The sequence below is a fragment of the Podarcis filfolensis genome (assembly GCF_964270895.1).
Source record: "Podarcis filfolensis genome assembly, chromosome: 5".
NCBI lineage: Eukaryota > Metazoa > Chordata > Lepidosauria > Squamata > Lacertidae > Podarcis > Podarcis filfolensis.
The window spans coordinates 38,290,884-38,309,624 of NC_139608.1; the positions used below are offsets into that span (position 1 = coordinate 38,290,884).

Genomic DNA, 18,741 nt, shown 5'->3' on the forward strand with positions numbered 1-18,741 from the left:
CCCAAGAAAATGTTGCCTTTATTCTGTAAACAATACATTTTATATGTATGATCTTCCCATGTGATATAAAAGTTATTTTTAGCATTGTTTCCATTCAGAGCATTTTCATGTTCACAGTCCAATGGCTCTAGATTGCATAATCGAGTGTCACACAAAATAAATAAGGTTGCATAATGACTTCTGGTAATATCAAACACAGTATTTTTTAAAGTTAAGTTAGAAAAGGAAATGCACATTCATTATTATTATAGAAATAACACTGAACTGATATTTACACTACAAGGTATAGTATGAAAATGAGAATCCACTATCACACATTTCATTAATCTGTTTCTCCCTGAAGGGGTCCACTTTGCATTCTCTATATAACCAATTATGCAGGCAGAAAGAGCTCTCTTCAGCTCCTTGTGTTGTCACATTAAGATATGAAACCAATAAAAGTTCCTGGCAGAAGCTACTCAGAATACCTCTTTTTACATGCCTTCCATTTATATACACTATAAATTTTACTGCAGTAGCCTAAGTGGGATAGCAAATTTGTCATACAGCTTACAGAGCATGACAAAAAATCTTATTTCTTTTTAATTTCATAGTTGAGTTGGGGAATGGGGGGAAGAGAGGCAAGTAATTTTTTAGCATGCCATTGGCTTTAATTTTTTGACAAAAAATGCATGTAAAAGTCACCCATCAAAACCTATTCACCACAAACTATCTCCTAAAGAGAACTCTTTCCGAATAGAACACATAGGATATTTTGGGATTTTCCTTTCTGAAAGTGTGGCAGACCTGGTTAAATTAAACCCAGTTCCTGAATATTTCCAAAATGGAGAATTGTGGTTTAATGTGGTTTACTGACAATAATCCTAATTGAGGATCGAACCATTGCTTAAGAGCCTGGTTAGCCAACTGACATCAAACCCATTTGATGTCAGTTCCCTATTTGACAATGGTCCTCCTAGCGCTGTTTCTCCAGAGAGAGACACCCACTTACAGAGGACAGAAGGAAGTTCTTGCCAGTCCCTTTTTACACTGCAGCCCTCAGGACCCCCTGAAAATCTGTTATGAAGGTTGGTGGACTGTCCAGAACAGATTTTCAGGGGGCACTGGGGACTGTAAGAAAGAGGGAGAAATCAGCAACATATTGCTTTTCCCTCCTCCTCCAATTGTCGACATCTCTCACCAGAACAAAAGCCTTTATAACAGGGCAACAAATGGATACAACCTTTTGGGTTTCTTTTATTTAGAATTTTGTTATAAACACCATAAATACATGAGATATGGAATAGAGCTGGACGATGTACTGAAGTTCACATCGTGATAACAGTTTCATAATATTTGGCATGGCAATATATCGCGAATCACTGTGTGTGTGTGTGTTATGTAAAAAATCATGATATGGGAAGAACTGTGAAGCCGGTCATTTCTTCTGCCCCGTTGCTCTGTACTATAAAATATCAGTTGTCTCAATACTTAAAGGTAAGTAAAATACTTAAAAGTAAGTAAAAATGTATCAGTTTCAGACCCCTAAGTAGTAGAAGTTGCTAGGACATTACCCCATTCACCTCTATATAGTTACATCCTTATTTCAAACATAGTGATATATCGGTATAGCACAATGTTTAGTGGATAATACATCACAATGTTGAAAACTATGTATCGCCCAGCCCTAATATGGAGATATATATGTACAGCAGACCCTCCAAGTGTCCCTATTTTCCAAGAACATCCCTGATTTAGAGAAGCTGTCCTGGTTTCTGATTTGATCCTGAAATGTCCCACTTTTCCTTAAGCTGTCCCTATTTTCATTGGAGAAATGTTGGAGGGTATGGAGTTATCCGACCCCGAAGCTGTCTGAAGGCAATCCTATATAGGGAAGTTTGTAATGTTTAATTCTGTTTCTATAGATATTGAAAGCTGCTCAGAGTGGCTGGTGCAACTCAGTAAGATGTATAAATAGTAAAATTATCATTATGGAATGGGACGTCCCTACTTTCATCAGAGAAATGTAGGATGGTGTGGTACTGTAGTCTACCCTACCCCACACACACATACAAACACCTATTCTTTGATGCCAAGGCAGAACCATCAAGCAATCATCTTCTCCTCACTACCACACATATCACCATCAAATAACAATCCACACAACAGTATGGAAAATAGATGCCTGCCATAGTAAAATACTGTCTGAAGTCATTCTCCTCCTTCGGAAAGGCATTTATACATGCACTTATTCATTCTATAGTTAGGTGCTATGGGTAGTAAGAGACAGTCTATGGAGTAGGAAAGGGGAATTTAACCTCATAATGTGTATTCCCCCCCAACCCCAACTCCAGGGAAACTTAGTGTAATCTGATAAAGGCATAAGCAGTCTAATTTCCTTATCTTCCCTCCCTCCTATCAGTCCCCCCCACCCACGTGAAACTTAACAGGCTGTTGTTTTTATTTTCTTTTTTTTCTGTTTTTATTTTATTTTATTTTATTTTTATTTTCTTTTGTTTTGCCTTTTAATTTACAAGCTTATATACTTATAGGGAGCAACTCTACCAAGTATGAACTACAACAACCTTCCTTTTGGAGTGGCCCCATTTTGATTCCAAACTGATGGGCACTTGGCCCCCTACTCCCCAAAATTGCTATTAAAATAAATTATAGAATAGTACCCTATTTCCACATGTACAGTTGCTGGATTTTTTGAAGGCAGAAAATTTTATTAATTTATTTTTTACTCTTCTTAAAGCTTTTAGTAACACTCTGAACACCCTTAAGACAAATACTGTTTCTTTGGTCCTTAAGAGTTCCAAAGATGCAACAGAATTTTTGTATTTCGACCGGGACCACAAGCTGAACAACAAAATTAATTTTAATTGATGAAATAAGCCTTACATCTTACAAGTTTATAAACATGGTCAAATATTTCATTAATGCCAACTCACTTAAAGCATATCTGCAAAACAATGGAAGAAGAATTGGAAAAATCCTGGTCATTTGATCAACTGTAATTTGAACTTAGCAATTTCTGTATGCCATAATGGGCTGCTGGCTTAAAAAAATTATTCTGACAGAATTTTAAATGCTTTTTCTAGTTCCGATGATAAACATGAAATTTATCAGAAAAATATCAGAAAAAGAGTAAACACTCTGAAGCTACTTTCTCTGGAGTAGTTGAGAATTATTAAAATGAACTTTAATACTTAAGGAATTCTATTTAACTCTGCACACAGGAGGAAACTGACCCTTCCTGTAGCAAGTAGTGCAAAAAAGAGAAAATCCTGACCTCTGCTGACCACAAGAGACAGAAGAGATGCAATGCTCTTTGTCAATAATCCATTTGAAGAGATTAACAAGATGCCAAGCTTCACTTTTTGGAATTAATTAACATACAAACCACAAATCAAAGCTGCACTAGCCTTATTACAATCTCAAAAGTTAGCCACAGATTAAAAAAAACTCTACTATTAAGCAGTTGTTGTAATATTAAATGCCTATAAATAAGCATAAAGGTCCCCTCCCATCAATTAAGAATGGATTTAAGTTAATTGTGTAAGAATAGAAATTTGTCATTCAGTTTCCACCACTGTACTTTGAAACATAGAGGCATGTGAACCCAGAGAGTAAGTAACAAAGACAACCAGGTATCAGGGGGATGGATGTCCCAGTGAAGAGAAAGGGTAAGATGCATTCTTTTCCAAACATGGAAACCAGGGTTGTAGGGTGGTTTTTTGTTTTTGTTTTTTACTTTTCTTGCTTTATTACTCTCACCTTTTTTTGTTACACTCGTCTTTTATTCTAGGCACAAAGTCAAAAATAGAGCTTTACATGTATTTCCAATTTCAGCAACAAACTCAGGAAAACACTATGTTGTAATTTAGGATGGGAGCATTAAAAATGAAGTGGAGCCAGAACTATTAGGTCCAAGGCATTTGCCTGACATTTGTTTTTGTCACTTCTGGTACTTCTTTTTTTCCACAATTTCTGAAAGGGCAAGATTCAAGGGTAAGATACATTGCCATTCCGTATGAACTCTCACTGATTTCACTAGCAAGCAGGACAATCAAACCTCAATAAGGATAATCTCGGTAAACAGTAAATCATTGGGACTTTATACCTAATTATTTTTTTATGCTAAAAGAAGCCATTTTCATTTCTATGGAAGGATTTAATCATTAAACTTCTCATTAATACCTAAATTGTTCCCAAATCCAGTCAAAATATATTGACAAACATGTTAAGTTTTATTAAAAAGCTGCACCACCATTGAAGATTACATTTTCACAAGGACGTGGGAAGAGGGAGAAGCCTCCTGTTTTAAGATCAGTTGCAATTTCCCCCCTTGCTATTTGCAATCTCTGCCTTTTCAGACAGCCACAGAAATGCATTCTCTCCCATTTTAAAAAGAGGGAAGGACCATTACACAACCTCCAGATCAACCTCTAAAACAGCAAATGAAACATGTCTATGTTTGCTCTACAAAGAAGTAAATGGACAGAAACAGAAAAATTCTTGGCTTTAATATAGTGTCTTTCAGCATTTTTTCCAGTCCACTCACACCCCAAATGCACCATCCATCTGCTCCCTCTGAAATAAAAGGCAGGAAGGTAACATCGGTCATTTTGCAAACGCAGCCCCTTGAAGGAAGACAGATTTTGTTAATATACTTACGGTGGTGAGTAATTTCTACAATCCTGCTCCATTTTCATGCGTTATGATGTGGACGGCAGAAAAACGAAACCCAAACCTGATCTGCAAAATACAGCAAGGAAATTCCACCCACACAATCCTGCAACCCCGCTGCAAAGGAGAACACAGACACTACTGACGTCACAGATTCATGAATGGATGTATACGGGGCTGTTTTAGGTTTCAGAATACAGCCTGCTGTGGTGTGTGCTCTGAAAAAGGAGGGGGGAAGAGGAGAGGAGAGTCAGGTGGGACAGCCAATCAGAATCAGGCAACAACAGCCTGCCTTTCTTCAGAGGAATCTCATCACAGAGCAGGCAGATGCTACCAATCAAACCCCTGCAACACAGCATCAAAGGGTTATGATACAGACCCTGCCAGCTGGGAGGGGTGTGGGGCAAGTGGGACCGGATGATAATGAAAACAATGCTGATACGTGAGGCGAATATTAGAACAGCATGTAGAAAAGCTGCAAAAAAGAAAAGCTTTCTCCCTTCATTATATGATGAGTGCATACAATATCACAGCAAAGCCAGCCATCCAAATAGATCTTGCATGACAAACCTATCAAATATCTGATATCTGCTATAAGCAAACTAGTACATTAACCAGAGACCTACATTACTTCAAGCATACACCGTGACACTAAGGGTTGGATCCAGATTTAATTGTGCTTAGAGAAGACCCACTGAAATCGATGGGATTTAAGTTAGCATAACAACCTCATTGGTTTCAGGGGGAGCTACTCCAAGCATAACTAAGTCTGTATCCAATCCCAAGTTAATAACTAAACATTATACTCAGATTTGAGGAGTATATAAAAGGAAAATAATATAGGATTGTATGCATAATAAAGGGAACACAGTAAACAATAAATATAGCGAAACCTAGAACTTTCTTTTGAAAATGGCAGCTCCTCCCAAAGGACAACATTTGAAGTGTTAGGTGCAATTTAAAGAACTGTATATAATCGGTTGTTATTGAGATTTATATCCCACCTTTCCTCCAGAACTGTAGAGTTATGTTGGTACAGACCCTAACATTTCACATGCTGTATGTTGAAAAAGTAAGCTACTGTAATTCTCACCTATTAATATTATTTCCATTCTAAATCTAAGGTTCATTCTGGTACCTGATCATTGTTCCAGGCACAGCAACATCCCATGCCCTCTCTTCAAGCTGTGCTATCTTCAAGGTAGATAAACCAAGCTGACACTCAGTGCAGCTTCGAAGAGCAAGAGTAAGACATTCCAACACTGGATTCTTCTATCTGAAAATAGCCAAATAAAACAAGACTAATAAGATTTTTTAAAAGAACGTTTTGGCTTGAATTGCACCAGGCTCTGCATATACTTTTCACATGGTCCTCCAAAGAGAACTGAATCCAAGGGATTCCCTAAATACAACAATATGAAATTCAACAAAATATAACTATGATGTTTACATTATATAAGATTCTATATACTGTAAACTAGTAAATATATTTTTAAAAACCCTGTCCTCATGCAGCTATGTGAACTGTACTAGCTCAGTGTCTCACTGGCTCTATTCAACCATAATTCCAAGCCATAGTTTGGAACCACACAACAAAACTTGGGATCATACACTCCCTCCTCCCTCAAATTCCTTCCTGTACTTCCTAGTTCTGTCAAAAATAGTGTATACATAGTGTGTACAGAAGAAGGAAAGGGCAAGAAAAGGGGGTACACAAGCCTAAGGCTTGCTCATGAAACACCAAACAATTGGTATTACATCTGAAGTGAACCAGTATCTTTATGACTCCCAAACCATCACCATATTTTGAATTAAGAACTTATAGTCCCAGTTTGCATGTGATGCTAAGCCTTAGTAGGAACATGAAAGTTCCCAGAGAGGAGACTGTGGCTGCTTTGCTGCTTCATGGTTTATCTGGAGCACAAAAAGTATAAGCCTGGGTTCTGGCAATATGCTACATGAAATCATTGTTTAGCTCACAGTACTGCAACAGCAGGGCCAAAGGAGAAGCAAAGCAACCAGAATCTGCCTTTGGGGAGCCTGTGTGCTTGTGCTAACCCATGGTTTAGGTCTACATTACATGTGAACCAAATCATAATCAGATTCTTGAAAATGCAGTGTCAGGTTTCAGCTCTGCCATCACCTCTGGAGACACCCAGGTCAATTTATAGAGAGGTCCATCAGTACACACAAACTTCTTCTTGTATTTTACCAATCTAGGGCATTCTTCAAAACATGACTCCTGCTTTAGGCTCTATCAACTGTCCTGACAAAATCAAAACATGTAGGACTCTACAGTGGTACCTTGGGTTACGAACTTAATTTGTTCCGGAGGTCCATTCTTAACCTGAAGCCGTTCTTAACCTGAGGTGTGCTTTCACTAATGGGGCCTCTCGCTGCCACCGCCACGCGATTTCCGTTCTCATCCTGAGGCAAAGTTTGTAACCCAAGGTACTACTTCCAGGTTAGCGGAGTTTGTAACCCAAAGCGTTTGTAACCCAAGGTGTTTGTAACCCAAGGTACCACTGTATTTGACATCAGAGGAATGCTGCAACACAGGAATGATAAGGTACATTCCAGACCTAGGGCAACCTTCTTTCTAGTGGTTAGGCAATCCTTAATATTTGGGTCTGTAAAATCCCAAGTTCTGACTACAAAATTAAAAAAAAAATGTTATAAGAACTTCTCAAAATAGTGTATTTTCCAACAAATACAATATTTCCCTTAAAAGATAGAAAATTGCACTCAAACAAAAACAGATCCACCCATCCAAATGTTTAACAAATGTATAGACAATTGAAAGTCAATGACATATAGAGGGAGAAACAATTAGGTGACAGGTGAATCAGTTTGCTTTTATTCCAGTTGGAGAGGTGTGTGCTTAACAAGTGCAAGAGTTAGGATATATTAAATTAGGAATAAAGGATTTTATTATTTGAACTAAGGAACTAAAATATAACTGAGATAAGAATATAATATACAAGTATCTTGAACAAAGAAAATTATATTCACAGTGCGGGGGATTTAAAAATGGTTCATTATAAACAGTGCTTTTTTTCTTTAAAAAAATGTTTAGGGATACTCTCATTTTCCTACTCATATTGAAATACTGCCCCTCAAAAAGGCCAAACTTAGATTCACAAAATGTTTAGGGCTATGTGTACTCCAGCGTCTCCCCCAGAAAAAAGAGCACCGATTATAAATATAAATGTTCATAAATAATATGGCTGAAAAGTTCTATAAAACAGATGTCCAACCACTGGGAAGAAAAAATTCAACAGCTTTATAAAACATTTGCTAATTTTTCAAGAGAATAAAAATTTAAAGCTTGTACTGCCAATATTTATTCTTTCTACTATGGTCCCATTGCTAGTTATGGCAGATTGAATTCAGAGACACTTTTCTCATTCACAGCAGACAATAGGAAAACCCACTCACTCACCTCTTCTGCCCTCTACAGAAGTCATTATGTGTATTTACAGATTACTTTAATGTGCATCATTTGCTAGCAGGAAATGGGTCTCACTCTAGATAAATCTATTGAGTTAAAAACTAAGTATTTTAATTTAAAATACTCACTTTAAACTGCATTGGACTACATAAAACAATGCAAAACTTTTGTTGTAGTGGATCTCTTCAGTATGTAAACTTTGTCCCCATCAAGGCTGACTGGTATAACATTTGTACACATTTACTCTAGCCCAGAAGCCTTGGGGAGTTTCTGTCCAACTCAGCAAGGTGGGAGGGTTTGTTATTTTAACTGCTGGTTGATAAGGGCTTATCTCTACGTACTCAAAAGGTTGAATTCAACACACTTAAGAGATAGATCAAAGAACACAAGGTAAGCCCGGGAATTTTACTTCCTTATGTGAAAGCTTTCCGCTCTTTTCTCTGCTCAGGGCTTGTACTGCAGTAGTTAGGCTCCACCATGCTACCCACACAATTCATAGCCATAGTTTGCTTGGGTTTGGACAGGCGCATGGAGGGAGTCAGGTGCAAGCAAGTCCCACCCATTATATACCACCGGGTGAAGACGCCATCACACTCTGGTTCCCAAACTGGTCCTAGGCAATGTATTGATACACCACCCAGGCCTAGTATAGAGTTTAGTTAGCAACCAATGACACATTCCTTAAGGAAACGAAGATTACACTCTGGATTTTGCTTGAATCCAGTGTACAGAATGCACACACACACCTGCCTCACAACTCTTTTCTCCTTACAAATCATTTTACGGGTTTCTTAAAACGGTCTAGACAAACATAAGTGAAGAGAGAACTATTGCTCATGGTAGCTTTCACGTTCAAGTGGCAATATACTTTGCAGTACGCTGGTGACACACACCAGACAAAAGCCATTATCATCATGACCTGTGTGTGCACTTCCAAAGGCATCTGGCCAGCCACTGGTGGAAACATAATGCTGGACTTTGGTCTTCACCAGCAAGTAAACTCTTAATCTGAAAATCTGTTGATAAGCATTTCTAAGTATATTTAAATTTGTCTGTCCGACTGGAAATGTTCCCCATGTAGGTTAATAGCCCAATTACAGGCATGTTTACTCAGAATTCCCACTGAATAGTATCAAGTGTCATAGGACACAAGTTAATATGAGAGAGGGAAGCAAATTTTAAAAGTAGCGGGCAGTCTCATCACAGCACCTAACTCAAGGGTAGGGAAGCTTTGGCCATCAACCCAAACCAAGCAAGCATGCTGGTTCACAGGGAGAAAACTGAAAGTAGGTCACTCCTCCCTCACTTTTGAGAGCTAAGCCATGGTTTGGTGAGTTACATTCGATCCTGGGCTTGTGAGTTACATTCGAACTTGGGCTTGTGATTTGCCTTGCTCCCAACAAACCAAGTGCTGTAACCAAGGCATGTTCTTGATGTACCACTCCTTGTCTGTTTGGGTGGGGCAAATTACAATCCCAGGTTTGGACATAAAACAAAGCCAAACCATGACTTAGCTCCTGAGTGACAGAGGTGTGGACAAGCTGCACGTTTCTGTCTGTGAATGCTTGCTTGTTTTATGGTAAGTCATAGTTTGCTTGGGTTTGGACAGGGCACTAAGCTGTGGTTAAAAACAGAAGCAAAAGTCACCCCAGAGTAGTAGAGGAAAAGGTGAAGATGACATGTCACGTAATACTAAGGTTTAGCAGTTCAAACACAGCCAATAATATTAATGTTGCCAATACAAACTGGGACCCTGTGTCCAGCAGTTGAAAATGTTACTATGTGTAGTTTCCCCCACCACCACAGATCTACAGTTTGAGAAGTGAATTTGCCAAGATTCTCTCTTCTAGCCAATTATTTGAGGCATAGTTGGCCTTTCGTTTTCAAAATCTAGTAACCTTAATTGTGACTGTCACAGCCTAAGTAACTCTGCGTTTTGATCTGTGCTTCATTTTGCAACTTTCCTTATTTATATATAAATCCCTGTTTATATAACCTCTTTATATAACTATGAACTAGAGCACACTGTGGCAGCTAGAGCTACAGTTGCCTAAAGGTAATATGTAATTCTTGCTTCTATTGCAGCTATTCAAGGCACAGAAGCTCTATGCCATATGGAACCTGGCAATCCTACTAGAAAACTAGACTATGGAAGAATTTCAGCATTAATTCCATCTTCTTTCTAAATTGGAACCTGAAGCAACATACACTGGAATCACGCTAGAAATGGCCTACAAGAAAAAGGTGGAAGACCATTGGAGAGGTTAGAAACTTATCCACAAAAAGTTATTGTGCATATTGTGCAATAGTATATTAGCTTTCTAAAAATTTCCTGTCACTGAAGTTTCAGCCCAGTTTACTGCTGGGGAAGAAGCTTGAAAAAACCCCACATATAGTGATACTCTTGACAGCTATAATGCTTCTTGACTTAACTGGGGCAAAGGAAATTGTGAAAAGCCAGTTCTATATTAACAATCCTGGGTGCTGAGAAATCCTCCTTGCAGAATAAACTACTTTAACATCCCTTTCAAAGGCATGCTTTGCCATAATTTTTGCAGAACACAGTTCTTTGTTCTGTTCAGTAACACAAACATGTATAGTACAAACAGCAGCTATAAACTAAAGCTTACATTTTAAATCACCATTTACAGTTGCTTTACAGCTCTGATTCACATGTATAAGAGGGACTAGACACATTTGATGAATACTGGCCATATCTGGAGAATTGTCCATAGTTTCATATACTACTTATGATTTATGATGCATGGCCAAACCTCATGACCACATACACCTCCTTTGCCTGTCCTCCCCTTGCACACCAACTTCAGCACAGAGATTCTAGCTTACATTAAGTCAGAGTTCCCCAGTAAATCCAAACTGGAGTACTCTGGCTTAATCTTGGTAAATTAATCAGAATAACAAGACAGGAACCAACAGAAAAATGGTTGAAATCTTAAGCCTTCTTTTAGTCAACTCAGCTAAAGGCTCAGCATTAAAATATGTCAAATTCTGAGCCATTTCAATAAAGATGTGGCAATAGTATCCATTAAAATGTACACCTTAACCCTAAACATCTTTATCAGGAAGGATTGCAGGTGAAAAGCTGTCAAGCTATAGTTTTACTAGAAGCAAGTTAGTGCATATAGTAATAGTACTGGTTTAAACTTTAACCTGAGATGCACTTCATATTATGTTCTAGATGCCCATTATATTTTGAAAGCATCTTTACTTACAGTTTTCCAACAGCAAGAGTACTTGTCAATCCACATTTAGCAGAATATTTTTTATTAATCCAAACAACTGTCCCTCACATTCCTCATTATACATTTTGGCTATAGAAACCCAAGCTATTGTAATTAGAACCAACCACTAAGTGAAGATGAAGATTCCCCTTTTCCCTATAAGAGTTTTTATTATTAAATATACCACATACAGGGGGGGAAAGCCTTACAAAATGTTAAGAGAGCACAAGGAAGAACAATAAAATGCTGTCCCAAATGTATCAGATTAAAAGCTAGAGATAAAAAGAAATACATATAAATAACAATGAACTATCAACGGGGTAAAAATTAAACTTCAATAAAGCAATTTTCTTTCTGTACTGAGGGAACATAAACTATTGAATCTAATGCTAGCGTGTTAAATAAAATATTTTCTCAAATGTATTCATTATTAATTATTGTTATCAACTTAAATTTTACCCACCCTTCACCACACAGGGCTGATCTTAACACCCAACAGGATCTGTAGGTAATATGACAGTCTTTCAGATATTCAAATATTGAAAATGTCAAACAGATCACACATACATTTTTTCCATCTTTAGTGGAGATTTCAATATATTCAGTGCTATTGGATATAGGTGATAGACTATAATTCTAATGGTGAGCATTAGACTGAGTCTTGATATGATAACTTGAATAGTGAATCATTTGGAAGGAGTCTATTAACAGACAACTGAGTTACAACCAAATCTTGTAGCAGCTGTACAGCCTGTTCTTCCCTGGCACTAGAAATCTGGATCAGCATCAACAATGATGGATTGGATGATGAAGGTTCTGAACAGAAATGGATAAAGTACATTGAAGGAACGGACAAGCAGTGCCAGGGGATTCATTGGAGAAATTGACAGTTTATTTCTTATTGGAATTTTCACTACATTTTTATAATACAAGAGAGATTTTCTTGTAAAAACATGATAAAAATTGGGGGTGGGAAACAAAATATTGCTTGAGATGCAATGTAAAGAGAGGCCTATTTAGAACACAAAGGTATCAAAGAGAGACCAGAAAATATATATTTAACTTTCATTGGGGAATAACAGAAAGGACTGTAAAATCAATACTATGTATCAGTGGTTTTATTTCAGGACCTGAAATTTAATGCAAAATATGGTTCCCTATGATTCTTAGAAAAATGTTAAAAACGAATGTCTTGTCATCGTACTTAAGACAAGTTTTGGAATGTAAGAGTGCTGCCTAAAAACTTTGAAACTTAAATGGGATTAGTCAAATATGTGAAAGTTAAAGAGTCCTTTCAGCTGTACAAGCAATCCAACACCAGTTTCCTCACCGATCTCTCCCTTCATTCCTTTCCTTCTTTGACCTCTGCCTACCCTGACCTTTCCAAAATGATTTGGAAGCCCAATTTGGAAGCAGATTTATGAAAAATATATGAAGACTCATCATATCTACAGTTAATTCCTGCAGATCATGGAGCTTTTCCAGCCATGTTCTGAAACATAATTTTTTCTTTTTTTTAACTGAACATCTAATCTTAGGAACACTTCTAAGGAGCCTGAAATCGTGCTCAATGTTTTGAGAAATTTTAGTTAATCCTAATAATGTTGTTCCAGGATGCTTTCTAATGGCCCAGGATTGCTACCTGCAATTTCTTCCACAAAACACAATGGCTGTTAAAACCTACAAATAAATATTTAAAAGGTATCAACAGAGAAGAGCTTATGTTCCTAACATACAGAAGCCTTTATCATCAAGTCCTTTTGGGTGACACCAACTAAATGTCAGTGTGATTTCTCTCCCTCTCTATTTTTTGATAGTTTGTTTGTTCACTTGACAGGATTGCATCTCCAAAACACCAGACAAAGCAAAAATAACTACTTACTGTCCTCAAATTGTGGATTCCAGAAGAAGGGTAACAATTCACGACTCATTTTTGGAAGCTTTAATTATCCATGCATTCCTGCTGATTGGGTCTGTTTGACGCTATCCCCAAAAATCTGGATTTTAGTGCACTGGGGGGGAAATTCAAACAGTTAGTCAAACATATGCACATTTTGTGATTTATGACATTTACAAAAGAGATCACACTATGTAAATAAACTATGTTTGTTTCCTGCCAAATTCTAGGGAATGTTCTTGTTGGATATATAATCCAAGAGGGAAAATTTCATTTAAGGTGCAGAGTTTAGGCACAAGACTAGGACAACTTAAAAATACTACAAGAAACAAATGCAAAATTGAGTAAATCCTGCTTTTTTGTGCACAGCATGGGGGGACTTAACTCTGCACTATTACATGAACCTGTTTATTTGCTCAACACTGCATAAAAATATTAAATAAAATCATGGTGAAATTTAACATTTTTCTTTCTGGCAGCCTGAAGTAAAGGCAGAAAATAATTTATTGAGAAGTGGGTTTTAACTGTTCCAAAGAGAGTTTATTCTCACCTTCTCAGTTACAGCTTCTGAAAGGTTTATAGAGTAAGTGCATTTGTCCAAACTTTGTTGAAACCAATTTGATTATAAACAATAATATGATTAAATATTGTTTTTGACAAATTGCTTTTGTTTTTATTTTAAATCCACTTTAGAAGAAAAATATTTTTAAAAATAGTATATAAAATAACAATAATAAAATAAATAATAATAAAATAAACATAACTATTCCAGAAGGTTGTACCACTATGGGGCACTGCTATATTAATAGGGTTTACTTCCTGATAAATTAGTGTAAGACTGCAGAACTCTTTGGGGGTTTTTTGAAACAAAAATAACATCACAGTAACATTAAAATATTATTGTCAACTTTTAAAAGTTGACTATGGACATCAAATCTGGCATTTTCACTAATGCATACTATTTTTAACATTTTGTTTATTTAGATATTTATTCTCTCAGAGTCAAAACATACAAAGGTCATAAAATAAGATAATTGTAAAACAGGTTAAAAATCAAATCTAAGATTTACAATAATAACTCTATAAAAACAACTGATTTCAAAATCAGCAGTAAAATAGCAGCAATACTTAAACATTATAACATTAAGAACCTAGATAGACTAATATCATTATCACTTAAAAGCAGAAGAAAACAAAACCAGTCAATGAGAGAAACACACATCCCATGGGAGGGAATTCTGTAACAATGCAGTCAAGCATTGAGAAAGTCTTCTATCTGCCTATCTCTCCATAGGACAAGTTCATTTAAGCTGGTGGTACTAAAAGGGCACAGACTGTAAAACCTTTAGACAAATTTGTATCTTCTAAATGCTCTACGTTTTATAATAAACACTATTCAGTACCTGATTCTGGGTTCGCTTGCTATTTCCCCACTTAGGTAATTGCTGTGTAAGACAACAACCCTGTGGTGGGCCACAAATCTGGGGGAAATATATTGATAAGCATGCTTTCATTGATGGCAGGTGTTTTCATGTATGTTTGCATGTAACATGTGATCAGGACACCATGAGCAAATACCTAAGCCTAAAAGATATGGCAGGAAACAAATTTAAATTTAAACGAACTTATTTGTTGTAATATATCTTGCTAGGAACTCTTTCTAGAATGTAAATCCTTCAGACCCTTTTACTGCAACCCCTGTGCATCAAACATGAATAGGGAGGTCACAGAGAAGCTCTCCTGATGATGCAAAAATTAGCTCTGCAACTCACTTCCAAGTTACAACCATAGATTATTTAATTTATTTCCTACCTGGCAGTGCTCTGCTTTACAATTTGAAAAACCAGCTGCAACATTTAATCAGTTAAAAGCTTAGTCAGTTAAAAGCTTGCTTTTTTCAGAGCTGTTGTTTTAATGCATATGCAAATTTAACAAATGCATTATTCCACTCATTAATCAACTAAGAGTAATTTAATCACATGACAGCCCTAAACAAATCCTCGTTTTTGATATTATAACAAGTAGTTAATACATTACAGATTGTAGCAGCATACTTAAAACAATGTGCACAATCAAGCACAAGAGTGTTCTGAAAGAATATTCAGAACATGAGCTAGTCTAAATCTGAAACCACGTTAAATCATTTGACTAAGCAAGGACAACATCTCACACATCCCAAAAAATCTGCATAAAAATATGGTGTTTGATTTGGCCCTGAGTACAGTAAAAAATTATAAAATATGTACACTTATCTACAATCCTTCTGTCAAAGCTGTTGAGATGATTTGAAATCACAATCACTAACAGCAATAGGACTGCTTTGCTGAACACTCACATAGAGATTATGTCAGTCAATTACATACAACAGGTTAGAAGGAAGAACTTGAAACACTTAAACCATAAGATCAAATTTAGCTATTAGACAGTTGTACAGGAACATGTTGCAAAAATTAGGACTATTGATTTAACAGAAGCTAACAGTACAGACTCATGCTGCTATTTCCACTGTATTCCATAGGGCTTATGAACAGGCACATTACAAAGTTTGTGCATATTTACTGAGAAGCATGTCCTCTGAGTTCAATGGACCTTACTCTCTGGGAAGTGCATTTAGGATTACAGCAGGCATAGGCAAACTCGGCCCTTCAGATGTTTTGGGACTACAATTCCCATTATCCCTAGCTAACAGGACCAGTGGCCAGGGATGATGGGAGTTGTAGTCCCAAAACATCTAGAGGGCTGAATTTGCCTATGCCTGGATTACAGCCTAAAAAGGCAATCCCCCCCCCCCGATCCCTAGGAGAGTTAGGATGGTGCATAGGTGCCACTCCACCACGTTCTGTCAGCAGAGAGGAGCACTGCTGGTGGAGAGGAGGCTCCACCACAGCAGAGGGCCCAGCTTTGTAGTAACAGGTGGAAAGCTACAACTGGCAGTTCCCTTGCAAGCAGTAAAGGAAAAGGGACCCCTGACCATTAGGTCCAGTCGTGGCCAACTCTGGGGTTGCGGCGCTCATCTCGCTTTATTGGTCATGTGGCCAGCATGACTAAGCCGCTTCTGGCGAACCAGAGCAGCGCACGGAAATGCCGTTTACCTTCCCACCAGAGCGGTACCTATTTATTTACTTGCACTTTAACGTGCTTTCGAACTGCTAGGTTGGCAGGAGCAGGGACCGAGCAACGGGCGCTCACCCTGTCACGGGGATTCGAACCGCCAACCTTCTGATTGGCAAGCCTAGGCTCTGTGGTTTAACCCACATCGTCACCCACGTAGCAAGCAGTAAACTCTACAACAAGGCGTTGCAAGGTGTGGGCCATAGCCGGTATCCACTGGGTCCCTTCCAACTCTACAATTCTATGATTCTACCAAGGATCACACACAAACCACATGTGTGGTTTCCTAACACATCTTTACCAAAAGAACAGTGATTCACTTGACTTGGGGAAGTGGTAAAACATATGTTTGGCACACAGAAGGTCCCAGGTTCAATCACAAGCATCTCTAGCAAGGGATGAGAAAACCCACTGTCTGAAAGACTAAGGAGCTGCTGCCAATCAGTGCAAACAATACTGAACGAGATGGGCCAACGGTCTGACCCAGTGTAAGGCAGCTCCGTATTTTCCTACTCGATGGAAAGCAGAATGGAGTCTGCAGCTGGTGGCGAAGAACATCCAGCCATGTGAACTGGCGGGAAGGGGTTTCAGGGAGCGATTTTTTGGGAATCAGAACAGGGTTGTTACAAGCGCGTCCCTGTTTCCATCTGCCAAATATCGAGGAGGAGGATACGGCTGGTGGCGCGGATGTGCAGATTGCGTGTACCAAAGCCAACAGCACTGGGCTGCGGTCCTGCCCGCACCACGTAGCCAGGAATCCGTGTCTGAGGTGAGGGAAATCCCCTCAGCCGGCGGGGCAAAGGAACCGGCAGGACCCCCTGCCCAAAGCAGCGCCCTCTCACAAGGAAATGCCGCGAGAAACTCCCGCCGGCCAAACCCCGGAGGTGCCTCCGCGCGCCCAACCGCCGCCACACCGCGACACCGCGGCCCGAGCCAAGGACGCGCGCCCCCCAACTAGCTCGCTCGCCTCACAGCACCCCGTTACTCACCGCCCAACCGCCGTCCTGAAGCCACTAGCGGCCATTGGTCCTCCTCCCACCTGCCGGGCCATCAACAGCGCGTCACTTCCGGCATCACCTGACACTAAAGCAAACGCTCTCGGCCGCCAACCTTGTGTTTTGGGTCCTCGACTTCCGGCTCCACGACACCTCCGGAAGCTGCGCAGTGCTTGGAAGGCTTACATAAATGCGTTTAATGCGGGATGCGGATTAAAGCGTGTTCAGCCTAAATCGCTTTTAATGCCAATGTGAACTCTGAAAGGCCACGGCTTGCGGCTATTCCAAGTACCCTCCTGCTTGCTATTCCGCAGTAACCAATGCAGCGCTCTCGTTATAGATAAATAGCGCCGCGGGGTTCGACGGCAGTTGCAGCAGAGATGGAAGCTGGAATTCTATATACACACCTAGGAGTAAGCCTTAATGAACCTAAGTGGACTTAATTCTGAATAGATGCACACAGGATTGCACTGTGATCCACTAATTCACACCCATAGGAGCCAAGGTTCCTATAGCCCTCCCAATAAATATTTGAGGGGACCGCTCCCTCCCCCCTAGGATGATGGGCACTGCTATTCAAATAGTGTTATGTGATCGATTTTTTTTTATATTTTTATATTTTCACACCTAAGTGAAAAAGCTGTTTTCGTTTTGTGAATTCATCTCAGGGGCGTACCCAGGGGTTGGCAGAACTGGCCTCCGGGGGCCAAAAATCCCCCCAGAAATCTGTCTCCAGTTTTCTCTTTCTCCTTGACTATGCTGGAGATGGACATAAAAGGGGACCAAAAACAAAAAGGTGTGGAAACCTCTCATCGACATCGCTAAGCAACGATTATTTGCTCTGCTATGCACCCGCAAGGGTATCCGGCTGCCTGTGGAGCAGCTGATCCATTGTTTGGGAAAGAAGAGCGGGGCTTACGGGGTGGGCGGAGCGGCTTTCCCTGCGCCTGTGTATGTGGACTTGGGTGGGCATGAGGAGGAGGAGGAGGAGAAGAAGGAGAAAGAAATGAATGGAATTTGCTTGCACAGCCAGACTTCCCCGTTTCTAAAAGCGAGCGATCCTCCTCCTTTCCCTTTCCCCGGTGAAGCAGAAGATGCGATCCCCTCCTATCTGGTTTTGCAGCTCTGTGAGAGTACTAAAATTAGCACTGTACAGGCGGCCATTCGTTCATCTAGCTCGATATTGTCAACACTGACTTTGGCAGCGGCTTTAAAAGTGGGCTCGACAAATTCATGTAGGAGACTGCTGACTGGCTGCTAGTCCTGATGCCTATCATACCTTATGATTTTTTTGATGCTGCCTACAGACTAAGACATGGTCTACAGTATCATGACAGTTTTATTTAATTTGAATGAAAAAAAAATCATATGAAT

At 39.1% G+C, this 18,741-nt stretch overlaps 1 protein-coding gene across 12 annotated transcripts in view; it reads right to left on the reverse strand.

The window, feature by feature from the left end:
- MAP3K13 (mitogen-activated protein kinase kinase kinase 13) overlaps positions 1-18,336 on the reverse strand; it is a 43,931-nt gene extending 25,595 nt beyond the window's left edge. The window contains exons 1-5 of one of the 12 annotated variants that reach the window (XM_083616257.1): positions 17,362-18,336; positions 14,665-14,845; positions 13,247-13,376; positions 5,810-5,947; positions 4,660-4,887 (exon numbers count right to left, since the gene is read on the reverse strand). The gene's annotated coding sequence lies outside the window, so the exon portion shown is untranslated. Of the gene's footprint in view, positions 1-4,659; positions 5,234-5,809; positions 5,948-13,242; positions 13,377-14,481; positions 14,504-14,664; positions 14,846-17,361 lie in introns of those variants that run through there. The other 11 variants (XM_083616255.1, XM_083616250.1, XM_083616261.1 and 8 more) reach the window with 11 other exon arrangements.
- Between the last annotated feature and the right edge of the window lie 405 nt (positions 18,337-18,741).